Source organism: Schistocerca gregaria, chromosome 2 (assembly GCF_023897955.1).
Source record: "Schistocerca gregaria isolate iqSchGreg1 chromosome 2, iqSchGreg1.2, whole genome shotgun sequence".
Classification (NCBI taxonomy): Eukaryota; Metazoa; Arthropoda; class Insecta; order Orthoptera; family Acrididae; genus Schistocerca; species Schistocerca gregaria.
Genome location: NC_064921.1, coordinates 338,059,620 through 338,075,608, shown reverse-complemented (window position 1 = coordinate 338,075,608; position 15,989 = coordinate 338,059,620). Strand labels below are relative to the sequence as shown.

Here is a 15,989-nt window from a genome sequence, read left to right as displayed (position 1 = left end):
CTGTCTTGTGCAGTTTCCATCCAGTTTTCAGCGGATCCTAATTATTGCCGGTGTTTTCATAGTCCATCTTCCCGTCTTGTTTGTGGTCTTCCCACAGGGGTGCCTTCCCTCTGGCCTTCCTAGCATCACTACTTTTTGGCAGTTTTATACCTCTGCTGTACCTTCATCCTCTCTTCTGCAGATTGCATTGTCGAGCTTGTGAGGGACGTCTCACACATGATAACTCACCACTGGAACTGTTCCCCCTTTCTTCAAATACCCACCACTGCCGGCGAATGCCATAGTGGAACAAAGACATTGCAACAATTATTCAGGATTGCCGAAGGGTTCTGCAAATCTTAAACCACAGCCTTCACAAAGCACCCTTATCATTTTAAGAGCCTCCATGCTAAGGCTTGGTATTTAGCTAAATGCAGTAAAAAAGAGTGCTGGGAGCACTATGTCTCGTCTTTCATGGTTGTGTTTCTGTCAATGTGTCGGTTCTTTCTGAACACCTCAGGATGAACTTAGCGGGAGCATCAGTCTTGTTTTCCCTGCATACATTTTGAGTGCCTGAGACAAGTCTGACATCTCCATATACTTTACCCTCTCATCACGCCAAATATGTTATTAACTTTTCACTGCCTGGGAACTGCTACATGCTCTTGACTTGTCACACAATATTGTCCCAGGCTCTGGTTCGTAATCAGATAATTGAGCACCTCTCTGTTACTCAAAGACTGCATCAGCTCAGGTTCTCCAACCCTGTTTGATCAAGTCATTTTCTCCTTAATGGAGAGATAGTACCATTGTCCCAATCCTTAAACCAAACAAGAACCCTGTCTTCAGACAGCTACTGGCAGCTTAGCACTGCAAACTACTTGAAAAGCCAATGATTTTGCTGGGTTCTTAAATCATAGGGCCTTTTGTATCCCTATCAATGTGGGTTCTGGGATGGACAGTCCACAGTTGACCATATGGTTAGGTTGGAAACTACAACCAACAGGCTTATTCTAAATGTTCTCATTACAGTGTTTTTAACAGGCATAAGGCACAGCTTGAAGCTATCAAATTTTACTTACACTCTGTGACTGGAGCTTTTGAGGCTACCAACTGATTTATATCCATCAGTTTTTATCTCACAGGTTGTTTTGGGTTACAGTTACAACATAACTCATCTCCTATTAGTCCAAGAGAATGGTCCTCCACAGCTTGGGGTCTTCAAGGCTTTCTCATGAGTTCATGTGGGCCCTCAAGTTGTTGCAGCACTTTCTTCCTTCATGGGCTGCATTCCTTTCACAGTTACCCTCTCGCCCTGTCCTGGTTCCTTCCCCTTTCTCAGTACATTGGCCCAGCTATCCTCCTGGTTTCTGCTGTCCCGTAAGGTTTTGTTTCTCTCTCTCTTTTTTTTCACTTTTCCTTTTCAGTGTTTCTAGCCCCCCTTTGGGGATCGACCCCCCTTCTAAATTTTGTCTCTATAGTGTGACCAACTGGGGAAGACCATTTTCATTTTACTCAGTGTCTTCGATGTATGGCCTTCCTGCCTCCTCCATCTTTCCTTGACGCATTATGCTATAGCCAACATTGCAACCAGTTGATGTGGTGGAGTTGGAATGTACCCTTGTGGTTGAGCCCCCCTAAAACACAGGGATCACACTGCTGATATCTGAGCTGCTATCTCCCCACGTATGCCCAGGAATGGGTGCTTGTCATTCTGGAGCATCAGAATTCCCAGCAATAGCTGCTGTGTCAGGTGCCCCTTCTGCAGCTTGATGGTACCCATGGTGAGAGCCCCTGTTTGGAATGGGTGGAATCAGTGTGGGCACTCAGTTTAAGAAACTTATTAAGCCCCAAAAAACTGGCTGCTCTTTTATGGATGTCTCTTAAGTTGGGACTGAATCCTTTAATGCTGCTTCTTACGACCCTGCACCCTTCACATCCCTGACTACCCTCTGGGAAGAGGGCCAGGCTCGCCAGCTGTGAGTGAAACCATTCCCTGCTACCTGGTTTTCTGTTTGGCAAAGTGAACTCCCTGAGTAACATGAAATTGAATTTGCTGTTGATTAAAACTACTACTGCTGCTCAGTTGGTGGCCTTTCTTGTCTAAGACCATCTTGGTCACATCCCAGTGTCCATTACTCCTCACTGGTCTTTGAATATGGTTCAGGACATTATTTTTTTTTTTTTTTAAAGAGACCTCATCCTTCAAACTGATGAGGAACGCTGAACCAGTCTGGAACAGTGAGGCATTCATTTTGTTTGGTGTGTTATGAAAAGCCATAAGGACAGTCACATCGATATCAGCTTCGTTTTGTTCGGCGTGTACAGAAAGGCCATAAGGACAACTGCCTTTATACCAGCACCTTTGTTCTGGCACTTGAAGGGGTAACCTCCCAAAGAAAGTCAAGTTTATAGTTTATTGGTGTGATGTGAAGCTGTTTGTCCTGCCACTCATGAGATGTTTTCAGTGTTTGCGTTTCAGGTACAAGTCTTCCTGCTGTACAGTGCACCATTTATACCATGAATTTGGACGCCCATTTTATGAGGGGAGCTCCTGTATTATGCCACGGGTGAGCATTAATTGTCATGATCACCTCCCTCCACGCTTGTCAGATTGTCCAGTTTATAAAAAGGAAGAGATGGTATATAAATAAAAGTCCCTTGATTATTTAACCTGTACTGAGGCTCATCAGAAATATGACAGTCTTCACCCTGGGTCTGTGACATCTAACTTTGCCTCTTTTATGCCCTTTCCCCTCCTCCATCCTCCTTATCCCAGTCCCACACCTCCACCTCCCTTGCAGTTCCCACACCCTCCACTGCAGGTGCTGCGCCCTACTACTTGCCCAGAGAAGTGCCATCCTTCGTTGGCATCTGTTGGTGATGGCCCCCCCCCCCCCCCCCCCCCCCTCCTCTTGGGACTCCTCCCCAAAGTGTCTTTGAGACCAAAGATCTGCTGCCATATGTTTGTTACAGACCAATGGTCCGTGAGCCCCAAGATCGCCCACTCTCTCTCATTTCCAGCAGATCTTGCTGAAATCTGCTCTCTCTCTCTCTCTCTCTCTCTCTCTCTCTCTCTCTCTCTCTCTCTCTCTCTCTCTCTCTCTCTCTCTCTGTGTGTGTGTGTGTGTGTGTGTGTGTGTGTGTGTGTGTGTGTGTGTGTGTGTGTGTGTGTGCGCGCGTGTTAGAGAGAGAGAGAGAGAGAGGAGGAGGAGTACCAGTACCAGGACAAGGCCTCTGTTGTGCCTCCGGAGGTGCCGACTGCCCCTCTCACAACCTGAGTCTGACCTCTTGGTTACGGACGTCACTCCATTCTTGTTGAAGGTGGATGGTGACCTGGAAGTGTGACTGGCTTTGGTCTACTTGCCTCTCATTTGGATCCCAGTTATGTGCTTATCCAATGAAACTGTAACGGATATTACTGTCACCTTCTGGAGTTGCAATTCTTTATTTCCTTTTACTCCACAGCTTGTGTTATACTACAGGAATCTCATTTTACTAATGCACACTCTCCAAGCCTTTGTGAGTTCCATGCTTTGTTGGAACTGGGCCAGTTGTTTGAGGGCTCTCCATTATCTTTCCACTTTGGTCCATATGGATGTTGTTAGTATATGGAGCCCCTTCATATTACAGTGGAAGCAGTTGTCTTTCCTGTCCACCTGCACTCAGCTGTTATGGTTTGCAGTCTGTCTCCCTCTTGATATGCCACCTAAGCCCACTGTGCTAACTGACCTCCTTCAGACTCCCTCCTTCACTCCTCCTCCTTGGGGATTTTGATACCCATTACCCCTTGTGGAGCAACACTTTTTCGTCTATTTGTGTTCTCCTCATAAGCATTCTCTTGTGACTATAACCTGTGCCTTTGCCTTCTTAATGTTGGTTCCCCTACACATTTTAGTGCTGCTTAAGAAAATTTCTCTGCCATTGATCTTTCGCCCCTTTTCTCTCCCCTTCTCCCTTCATTACTCTGGTTGGCGCACAATGGCATCTGTAATAGTGATCATTTCCCATTGGTTTTTGCATTCCCTTCCCACCTCCTGACAACCAGGTTAACCACTGGATGTCCCATTTTCAGTGCCACAATCTTTTCCCAGTTCACTTCGATGTTTGTAAGGCCTATGACACTTGATGCCACATCTTACTTGCACTCCATGAGTAGAGTCTTCAGGGGACCCTCCCAATTTTTATTTGCCGGATCCTGTCCCACTGGTCATTCGAAGGTTGGGTTGATATATTATCAATTTTCTGCAGATGAGAAGAATGGTGTCCCACAGGGTTCTGTCTTAAGTGTCCTCCTTTTCCTCATGGCTGCTAATGGGCTCGTGACTGCCATTGGACTGTTGGCAATTACTGCTCAGTACGTGGATGATTGCTGTATGTGAGCTAGTTCCTACTTCCTGAGCGACAGCTCCAGGGCACCATCCAGTGGGCTTCCATGTTGACTGTTTTCAGTTCTCTCCCCTTAAATGGCGGTTGGTGCATATCTGTCACCATACTACTGTCTGCCCCAGTCTGTAGCTTTACCTCTATGTGCAACACCTCACTGTGGCTCCCAGTTCCATTTCTTGGGCCTTCTTTTTAAAAGCAAGCTTACTCGATTGCCCCATGCCCACCTCCTAAAGTAACTGTTTCTATAAACGCAATTTCCTTCACTTTCTTGCTCACATGTCTTGGAGTGTGTTGGGCCTTAGTTCTGTCCCATCTGGACAATAATTGTCAAGTTTTGGCTCAGCTGCACATTCCACCCTGTTCCTCTTGAACCAGCATTGTGGTATCCATTTGGCTACCAGTATCTTTCACACTAGCCCCCAGTAGTCCCGTGGTTGACACTGCTCGGATGACCCCACCCTCTCTTTCTCTTCAGTGGTCCCAGCTCCTGGTTTCCTATGCCATCGCTGCCCAACCTTTCCCTGCTCACTGCTCATATTCTATTCTTTTTGGGGCTTCAGGGTGTTGCCCACCCTCAGATGGGTTTATCGCTTGGGTTCCACTTCTCTCTTCTGCTGTTTCCGTCTTCCACAGTTGTGCTATTCCCCACTGTATCTCCCAAATACCTCCCCTTGGTTAGTTCCTCAGCTCTGGATTTGGATGGATCTCTCCCAGGGTCTGAAAGCCTCCATCATTCTGATAGTGCTCCATTGTTTGTTCTGCCCACTTCTATGGGGGTTTTGGGGTGCTACTGTTGTTTACACCAGTTGCTCTAAATCCAATGATCACATGGTATATGCCTTCATGTCTTCTGTTGGCTTGGAGCACAGTCTCTTGCCTGTCCCCCTCAGGGGCTCAGCATTCATTTGCTGAGTACGGGTTTGGCGACCATGGGGTTCCTGAGCTGGGGACTGGTAGGTGCCACCAGCCCTCTGTCACCGTAAGCTCTGAACATGCTTCAATGATCACTGTGTGGTGCAGTAGTGGAATGTTTGTGTTTTGGAGAATGAGTGCCTTGCCTTCACTGCCCAGATCAAGAGGAAAGCACACACCTAAAAAAAAAAACAAAAAAAAAACAACAAAAACAACTCATCCCCAAAGTGTTCTACTTGCTGATGAGGTGAATGGCTGTTCAAGTAAAACAGTCTCTAGCAAGCAACCTCTGGGGCACCTGCCATCCGTTAGTTGTACAAGATTTGACCAGGCATTCAGGGCTCTGCCTGGGTCGACAGTTGTTTTCCTGCCTTCTCATGGGATCCCTATGGAATGATCTCATCAAACTACTACTCCTGACAGGACGGGTTGTACCTATACCCACTCATCAAAGAAAGCTCGGTTGGTCAGCCTCATGAAAAGAAGTCTCAGAATCATGGTAACAGATCATTAATGTGCCATAACTCTTTCATTGAAATCAAGCGAATAGGGGAACCTATGAGAACATATCCCCTTTCTGTATTCACAAGGCATTGGAAGGTATTTCTAGGTCTCTAAAAAGTGTGGAATGACTATATGTAAGCTCCTGGGATGTAAGGTCAGAGGTGACTACCCAGTTGAGTCTGAGTTTCATAACACCCTTAACTTTAGCAAGAGTGTGGTTACCTGCTCTGCTATAATGGAGGTAGACCCTGTGGAGTTATATGAAGAATGGAAAAATATGGGCGTCACGGAAGTGCAGAACTCTATGAGGACAGTCAATGGTAAATTGGAAAAATCACCAACACTTATTCTAATGTTTAGTATGCTGGAATTACCTGAACATATCCTTGCAGGTTATATCCATCTTAAGGTATGCCCATTTGTTCCTAACCCACTGTGTTGCTACAATTATCGAAGATTTGGCCGTATTACTATGGGATTTAATGGGAGGGCTACGTGTGGCAATTGTGGAGGCTCAGCTCATGGATCAGGCAATTCTTGTACATTTCCTCTGAAATGTATAAACTGCTCCAAGGATCACCCAATGTGGATCAGAAAATGTGAGGTTTACACCAAGGAAAGGAAGATTAAAGAGTTGAAAGTCAAGAGTCACATACCCTATGGTGAAGCTAAGAAAGCTTTCAAATTAAGCAATCACCGGTTTTTGCTTCTTCTTTTGCATAAGCCCTTAAGATGCCAGTAGGTAAGTGTGACACTTCCACACAAACTCGGACCACAGATTCAAGTATGAGCACATGCAATTTGATGGTGTACCTGTGGGGAAATGCTCCACTTGAAACTGAAGTCATTCAGAAGCTGTTAGCAATGAGCTTAACATCTAAGCCACATACAACTACCCACCATCAGAAACCAACTAAGCCGTTCCCACAACTCAGGCAATCACCACCTACCAGCAGTAAAGAAAAATGTTTTTCGAAAAGTAGTTCAAAGTCTGATAAAGTGGTAGTTAAACTTTCGGGTCAGCGAGCGCTCTTCCTCTCTTATGTGGACTATGCTCTGGAGGATATGGACTGCCAATCGGAGGAGCCAGAGAGCCAGGAACCGGCTGACGTTAATCCTGACCTCCCCAGTAAATCACTGCCACTGAGGGAGAAAGAAAAGAACAACCATTGCTAAGCAATGGCTTCCACAGGGACTTCTGTGTTGCAGTGGAATTTAAATGGATATCACTCGCATTTGGAAGAGTTACAGCTCCTGGTCCAGGAGAAACCATTCTGCATCTGCGTACTAGAAACGCATCTTAAAGTCAATGACACACCTACATTATGGGGTTACCATCCATACAGGAAGGATGATACCACTGGAGACAGGGCTAAAGGTGGAGTGGCTATTTTTATTTATGACAGATTGTAGGTCTTACCATGATATGCAAGCAATTGCTATGAAAGTTCTTTCACCCTTCAACATCACAGTGTGTTTTTTGTACCTTACACCTAATGATGCTGGGGATGCAGCCGCAGTGGCAGAAATCTTCCAGGCACTCCTCCTTGTGGGGGACTTCAGTGCTCACATTGTGCTGTGGGGCTCGGCTACAACTTGCTCCAGGGGTTGGATGATCGAGTGACTTGTCCATTCTTGGAATATCTGCCTTGTGAACGTGGGTCAGATGACACACTTTTCCACAATACAGGGTCTTTTTCAGCCATTCATCTTTGTTTTTGTTCCCCAGCTGTTGCAGACTCAGTTCAGTGGAATGTGGCTACAGATTTGTGTTCTAGTGACCACTTCTCAGTATGGATCCATCTGCCAACTAGGACAGTGGCTGACAGGTCACCACGCATATGAACGATGCAAAGGACAAATTGGTTGCAGTACAGCCAACAGGCTATTTTTTAACAGAAGGAGCAGTGCACAGTAGCGGTGGCCCACATCACCTGTTACATCCAATGTGTTGCTGCAGAGCCCCTTGCCCAGTCCAGTAACCTCTCAGATGATGGCCTGTACTCTGGTGAAATAACGACTGTCAATTGGCAATCACAGCCAGTTGAATGGCTCTGTGGAACTTCAAACTATAGAAAATCTTCGGGCCTCCTGATCTGCAAGAGCACATGTGAGACAAGTGATAAAATAACAGAAGAGGGTTTCCTGGAGGAATTCATGACTTCCATTATTTGGTCCACTTCCACTGCACAAGTTTGGGAATCAATAAGGTGGATTTCAGGTAAGGGCAGTACACATCCCCTTATGGCCTTTTTAAGTAATGGGATCTTTGTGGACATGCCAGAAGATGTGGCTCAGGTTTTAGCTGAACACTTCTTGACTATTACTACATCATTGAGACAAGCTCCTGTTTTTCAGCTGTTCGCATAATGAGGAAGTCTACAAGCTTCAATTTTCCATGTTGGAACTGGGATCAGCTTCGTCTGCAGTCCGACATACTGCTCCAGGATCTGATGAGATTCATTATGCCATGCTTCATCATCTATGCCATGAGGACAGCTCCTCTCATGTGTCAGTCAGATCTGGTTTGGTGGACAGCACCCCACGACTTGGAAGGAGGCAATATTAATTCCATTCTGGAAACCAAGGAGGACCTTAGCACCCCTAACAGTTAGCATGTGTATGCATAAGACTCTTGAAAGCATGGTCAGCTGCCGCCTCATCTGGCTGCTCGAATCCAGAGGTCACCTGAGCCAGTCACAGTGTGGTTTCAGGTGCTACCATTCCATCCTTGACAACTTAATTCTACTGGAGACGGTGATGCAGGAGTCCTTCTTACACCGGAACCATATGATTTCTGTGTTTCTTGATCTCGAGAAAGTGTATGACACTTGGAGGTACAACATCCTTCACCAACTTCATAAATGGGGACTATGTGGATGCCTGCCACTTCTTATCCAATCCTTTCTCGAGGACTGGTGTTTTTGATATCGCATTTTTTAGCCCGTAACTCTCATGGGCCTTAATCAGGTTGGCAGAAGTCAGTCACAGGTGGGATTTCTTTTGCTGCAGATGAACCCTGCACGACCTCTTGCCTTCTCTGCCCTTTGTACTGTTTCAACTTGTATCTTTTTACTTCTCCTTGAATTATTTCTCAGCTCTGACATCAGTATTGCTTTCAGTGCTTTGGCCTTACCACTACTAGATACGTCCATAAAAAGATTGATCAAATTTATGGTTGTCGTAACAAACCCTAGATACTCTCTCTCTGCCTGAGGGATTAATGATCTCATTATTTAGTCACTTAACCAGCCCGCCAGCCAACCAAACAACCAATCAGCTGAACTGAAAGTTAGTCTTGTTTGAGCATAAAACAATTGTTTTCTTGTTGAACTTATTGAGGAAAAATTTAAAATTTTGGCACAAAACCTCAGTTACCAAAATGGAAAGCACATGTATCCTGTTTAAAACAGAAACCCATAATCAGTCGCAGGCATTGCTCTCCTGTGAGAAAGTTGGTGATATTCCTGTCAATGTCACACGTCACAAGAGCCACAATTGGCACTTAACATTGAAGACTGATGAAGAATTGCATGCAAACTTGGAACAATGATTTGTCCCATATGTCCACTGTAGTACACAACCAGGATGAAAAGATAACAAAATAGACACCGGCATGTTTGTTTTAACATTTGAACGGGACTTATGGCTTGAAATGGCAAAAGTAATACAATGTAAAGCCATATGGTCTGCCTCACATATGGTATGTTAAATGTCTGTGTTATGGGCATATGTCTTCATGCAGCACAAATGATTTCGTCTGTGAAGATTGCAGATGATACTGCATGAGAACACTTATTGTGACCAGTCACCAATACATGGGAACTGTGGAAAGCAGCAATCCCCTCAGTCTTTGTATTGTCCTGTTTTATAGCAGGAAAGAACGATACAGAAATATGAAACCTTTGAGGCCCTAAGCATTGTAGTCACTGGACTTGATTCACTATGTTGGATCCAATTTGCAACAGGATCGTTTTGAACAAGCACTGTGAACAGACCACTCATGGAGATTGCCTCCCCCCCCCCCCCCCCAACTACTCAGATCTTTGCAGCTCCCTTAAGCATCCAAACTATTGTGTCCCTATTCCTAGTAGGGAGGTCCACCTCCCGCAGCAGAGACCCAGAATTGGATCACGATTGCATTTTGACTACAGTGTCTCTGCTCTGAACTCCAACTTCCCCCATTATTGCCTCATGTCAAGGAGCAGTTGTGTACACCACAATGGCATGTACCCTGACCATGAATCTATTTTGATTTGTTCTTTGTACCAAAAGATTCAGTTGATTCTGTGGTGTTTCGCCACCTGTTCGTGACTGTCCTCTATCATTTCCAGGTCCAGAAGTGGTACACATTGACAGATCAATGGTCAACGGGTGAACTGGTTTTGCATACACACATGCAAGGTGCAGTGAACTATGTTCCTTGCCGAATGGCTGCAGTGTCTTCCACTGTTGGACTACTGGTTGCTAGTCATACCAATATAAAAAGCTGTGTAATGATTGCAAGACAGATGGTAAATGATGTGGCTGATTTCACAGGTGGCCCAGCCCCTAATGGGTTGGTGATAAACCAGTGACAGGACTGGAATAGGAAGTTCTTGGTGGGTGGATTGTGCAGCTTTTGCACCTGAGTCTTCCACAGGGATATGATCCATGTGGCAAGGGGTTGGGATTGGGAGTTGCAAGGTTGGGTGGGCGACAGAACACCACTTTAGGAGGGGTGGGAAGTATCTTGGGTAGGATATCCCTCATTTCAGGGCACCATTATAGGTAATCAAAGCCCTGATGATGAAGGATGTGGTTCAGTTGTTCCAGTCCAAGGTGGTACTGTGTGATGAAGGGGTACTACTTCATGGTTGATTCTTGAGGGTGGTAGGAGGATTGGAGGTGCAAGAGGAAATGACATGGAAGATCTGTTCGTGGACTAGGTTTGGGGGGTAATGCCTGTCTGTGAAGGCTTTGATGAGACCCTCAGCATGCTGATCAAGGGAGTTTTTGTCACTGCAGATATACCATCCTTGGGTAGCCAGCCTAAATGAGAGGGACTTTTTGGTGTGAAAGGGATGACAGCTGTCAAAATGCAGGATTGTTGGTGGTTGATGAGTTTAATGTGGACGGAGGGTGGAGAGAGCGATCAGAGAAGAGATGATCAACATGTAGGAAGGATTGGATTTAAGGCCCACCATATAAAGTGGCTGGTAGCGAAGGTGTTGAGGTTGTGAAGAAAGTAAGATAGCATCTCTTGGCCCTGAGTCCACATCATGAAGATTCATCAATGAACCTGAACTAGACTGGGGATTTGGTGTTGTGGGAGGCTGGGAAGGTATCCTGTAGATGGCCCATAAAAAGTTTGCTATAGGAGGGCACCACTATGGGTGCCCATAGTTGTGCCGCGCATTTGTGTATATACCTTCCCTTCAGTTGAGAAGTAGTTGTGGGTTAGGACAAAGTTAGTGAGGTAGTGGATTTGGTTTCTGAAGGACACTGGGAAAGGTAGTGTTCATTAGCAGTAAGAGCACAGGCCGGAGGGATGTTGGTGTATATGGAAGTGGCATCAACAGTGACAAGTAGGGATCCAGGAGGTAAAGGGGTGGGCACAGTGGGGAGTTGGTAAGGAATTGGATGGTGTCTTTGACACGGGAAGCTAGATTATCGACAATTGATTGGAGGTGTTGGTCAAACAGGGTGGAAATTCTTTCAGTGGAGGCAAAATAACCAGCGGCAATGGGACGTCGAGGATTGTTGAGTTTGGGGATTTTCGGGAGCATGTAGAAGGTGGGTGTGCTAGGCTTCATAGGGTGTGGAGGGAAATGGACTCAGGAGAGACATTCTGGGAGGGGCCTAAGGTTGTAAGCAGGGATTGGAGTTTGTGTTGGACTCCTGGGATGGGATCACTGTGGCAGAGTTTATAAGTGGAGGAGTCAGATAATTGACAGAGGCCCTCTACCAGATAGTCACTGCGATGCACAACAACTGTGGTGGAACCTTTGTCTGCAGGTAGGATGATTAGGTCAGGATTTGTTTTGAGGTTGTTTATGGCTGTTTTTCTTCTACTAAAAGGTTGGTGTTCTGATGAAGGGACCTGGGGAATGATGGTGAGGTTAAGTTGGTGGTAAAGACTTCCTGGAAGGTGATCAGCAGGTGGTTAGGTGGGAGGGGGGGAGGATCGTGATTGGATGATGATATGAATGGAAGGGCCAGGTTCAGTGTTGGGAATTAGGCTGGTTCTGGTTGGAGGGATTGGTGGCAAAGAAGTGCTTCCAATTTCTTCTTTCCTACATTTTTGATATTCCTACCTGGAGTTCCCACTGTTCGAAAAATGAGGAATGTTTTTTGTGTAAATTTTTTGAATTACTCTTTTGAAACTCTTCACAATGTCTTGAATGGTGTGTAATCACAACTTCATGTAGTGGAAAGTTTCTTCAGATGTTGTGTACCCTTCTATAAATTATATGAATGTGCTCCACATTATCTCTGAATTTTAAATCAGTTTTTTGATGTTCATTGTATGTAACATTATATTTGGAATTATATCTGATACAGTATGCTGGAAAGAAACCCATTACCAATATTTGTGAATGATCATATTCTCATATACTCTATTCACTGTCGCCCACATGACGTTTGACCAGTAAGTTTAAGTATATTGATTTCAGTCAACAAAACAATGCGATAGGTATGCAGCACCATTGGTTTTGGTGTCGTGGAAATGGGTGTGTGTGTTGAAATCAGCGAGTAATAAAGTAATTATAATAATGGAAATGAAGACATGCAGAGAAGGAAATTCAAAATTTCAAAGTCCTCAGGGGTTCAAATTTAGCCTCAGGTCACTTTCTATCAAAAATAAAAATTCTACCAAGAGGCCATCAGACTAAAAACACTACCCGTATTGTGAAGTATGATACAGAGAAACTTAGGACTAGCAAAGATTTTAAGGTGAGCTTGAATCAGAACTATCAAGGTTGGGAACAGTTGAAAGATGCACTGGTTGACACTGCAAAGGAAACAGTTCACCTGGAAAAAAGGAAGAAACATACATGGTGGTTGGTAGAAGGGGATAAAGCAATTGAAAAGCATTGGAAATCTTGGGTTGATTGTTGCTCTTATAAAGCCCCAGAAAATCTAAAGAACTTCCAAGAAGTAAGGAAAACCACTGCTAAAACTATTAGAAATCTCAAGAGGAAATATTTGCAACAACGTTTAACTCAAATAGAAGATGACTTCCAGAAGAACAACATGCAAGACTTCTATAGAACATTCAAGACCAACTTAAGTAGATATGGTCCTCCAAAACTCAGCTTTAAGAGTAAAGAAGGAAAACAGTGTATGGAGATACGGAAAACAGTTAGATCTTAGTGGAATACTTTGAAGACCTCCTGAATTGTGAAGTGCCATCCAAGACATTCAATTATAATGAGAAAGCACCAAACCCTGACTCAGAGCCACCAACTACAGAAGAGGTTAAGAACATTATAAGAGCCTTGAAAAACAACAAAGCACCTGGGGAAGATGGGGTCATTGCAGAACTCTTTAACTATGTGAACGAGAATGTGATTATAGAACTAAAACAAATTATATGAAAAGTCTGGGAAGAAGAGCAGCTTTCAGAAGGTTGGACATAGACACTAATATATCCTATACACAAGAAAGGCGAAAAGATGGAACCCGGAAACTATAGGCGAATTTCTTTAGTACCTGTGACCTATAAGGTACTCTCAAAAGCACTTAAATAGAGTGGAAGAACAACTAAATCCACAAATTGATGAGTACAAAGGAGGCTTCATGAAGGACAGAACATGCACAAAACAGATCCTGAATCTAAAACTGATAACTGCTTATCAAAAACAGAGTTCGTGCTTACATTCATAGACTTCAAGAAAGCCTATGATTCTGTAGACAAACACACACTGTTCCAAATTTTAGGGGCGATAAGTTTGGATAGAAAATCAAGTGAACTGGTTCAACAGGTCCAAAGCAACACAACATTCAAGGTCAAGTTCAGAAGAAAACTGTTGGAGGCCTTTCAGATTAAAACTAAGGTGATACAGGGAGCCACTCTCTACCCTTTGCTCTTTGGGTCCTTTATAAGGTGGTCAGAGAGTGGTGACAAGGAGTGAAAGGACTGGGCGGAATACGACTGGGGTGTAAGAATAAAGGAGTAGGGGTAGATTGTGTACCACTCGCAGATGACATTGTGATCTTGTCTGAATCACTAGAAGAAACAGCTAATCAAACCACATAACTGCAGATGCAGGCAGCTAAAGCAGGCATACAGATCTCCATCGAGAAGACACAATACATGATAAACATCACTACAGCTCCTAGATGGATGACAACAGGAGGGAAAATTCAGAAGGTGGAGGGATGCAAATACCTTGAAGAATGGACAGACATTGGACTGACCGAAAAAGAAGCAATGGGAGCACGAATTTAGAAAAACGAGCTTAGCATATAAACTAACTATCAACATCTACAATAAGAAGAATATATCGATAAATGCAAAATTGAAACATTAGCAAACAGTGATCTGCCCTGAAGCTCTATATGCAGCAGAAACTGTCAACTTCGTAGCAGCCAGAGTGGTCAAGAAGCTAGAACTGATAGAACAAAAGATTCTCAGGAGAATATTAGGACCTTGAAGAACAGAAGATAGTCAATTTAGAAACAGAGCCAACCAGATGCCAAGATAGAAAAAATTTCTGACATCATCAGGAAAAGGAGGAGCATATTCTTCGGACACATCCTTAGAATGGACCAAGGGAAGTTAACATGGCAAATCACACAATTTCTGAGGAACAAAAAACCCAAAGTATGATGGATCCAATACATACAAAGAGATCTGGAAGGAATGAGGATACAGAAACCAGAGATATACAACAGGGTGATTTTTAATTAAAGAATTTAGGCCTTCAAAGCTTTCGAGGACATAATGAGACCGAGAACAAAATCATCTTCGACAGAAGAATGAAGAAGGTTGCAAAGTATGAAAATCAAAGAATGTTGGGAAAGAAGAAAGACCAGAAGAAACGAAGCTGAAGCGAATTAATGTGGTCCTAAGATGGCCAAAATGGAAGAAGAAGAATGGAAATTCCTGGGTGGAGTATTATGTAAAATAAGAGAAAAGCAACCACTCACATGCAACTGGATGATGTGTGGGACACAGAGACCACTTACCAGGAAACAGCATTCACACTAGACTTTGAGCTCTTGCTGTTTTTATAGAAAAAGTACATCCATTCACATTTCACATTCACATACACATAACAACACAGACACCCAGATGCACCCCATTCCTGTGGCCATGGCAGTGACCTGAGCTGACAGAGGTGGGGAGGCGGTAGGGAAGGACATAAAGAGGGGCACAGGGAAAGAGATGAGTCTTTGGACTGATGGTCCTACAGCTGCACAAGAAGAATAAAGTATTACAGAGAGAGCAAAAAGGGAGGAAGGTGGAGATGAAGAGCAAGAAAGGTAGTGATTAGAGAAGGGATGAAAAGGGGGCCAGGGGGAGAGGGGGGTTGGGGGAAGACCGCCCGATCTGAATGGAGGACAGTTATGGACGGGAGAGACAAGGGAAAAGGTAAAGTGATGCAGTGGGTACAGGTGAGCAGAATTTTAGGGCTGGGGGATTGTAAGAATGCAGGATACACTGGAGAGACAATTTCTATATTTATAGTTCAGACAAACTTGTGCTGGAAGGGAGTATTCAAAGATCCTGCATAGTGAAGTAGCTGTTGAAGTCATTTATGTTTTTGTGTGTTCTATCTCCACAATCCTCAGTCTCCCCCTCCCTTTCCTCCTCTCCCTCTTCCTACATCTCTTTTTGCCCTAACCCCCCTCCTCCATACTCCTTTCGCCTTCTTGTACCATCGCAGAGTCATCTGTCAAAAGACCTGCCTCTTTCCCTGCTAGCCATTCTTTCCATCCTTCCCTACCTACTCCTCATCCCCCTCCTCCCACTACCACCACCACCACCACCACCACCACCACCACCATCACCACCACTACTGCCATCAGCTCAGGCAAATTCTTTAAACAACTGAGTAGCAATAATCAGTCTCACAATGGCCATGGGAATTTGTGTTAGAGTGTTTGTGAATGACTGTACTTTTGCTAGAAAGAGGATAAGAGCTTGAAAGCTAGTGTGAATGCTGTTTCCTGTGTTGCTCCACACATTAGTATATTATAGGTGGATGGTTGCCTTT

The 15,989-nt window shown here is 44.4% G+C and overlaps 1 protein-coding gene across 1 annotated transcript in view; it reads left to right on the top strand.

The window, feature by feature from the left end:
- The window catches only part of LOC126336993 (transmembrane protein 164), a 147,069-nt gene that overhangs the window by 13,755 nt on the left and 117,325 nt on the right, over window positions 1-15,989 (top strand). The gene's annotated exons all lie outside the window — the stretch shown is intronic.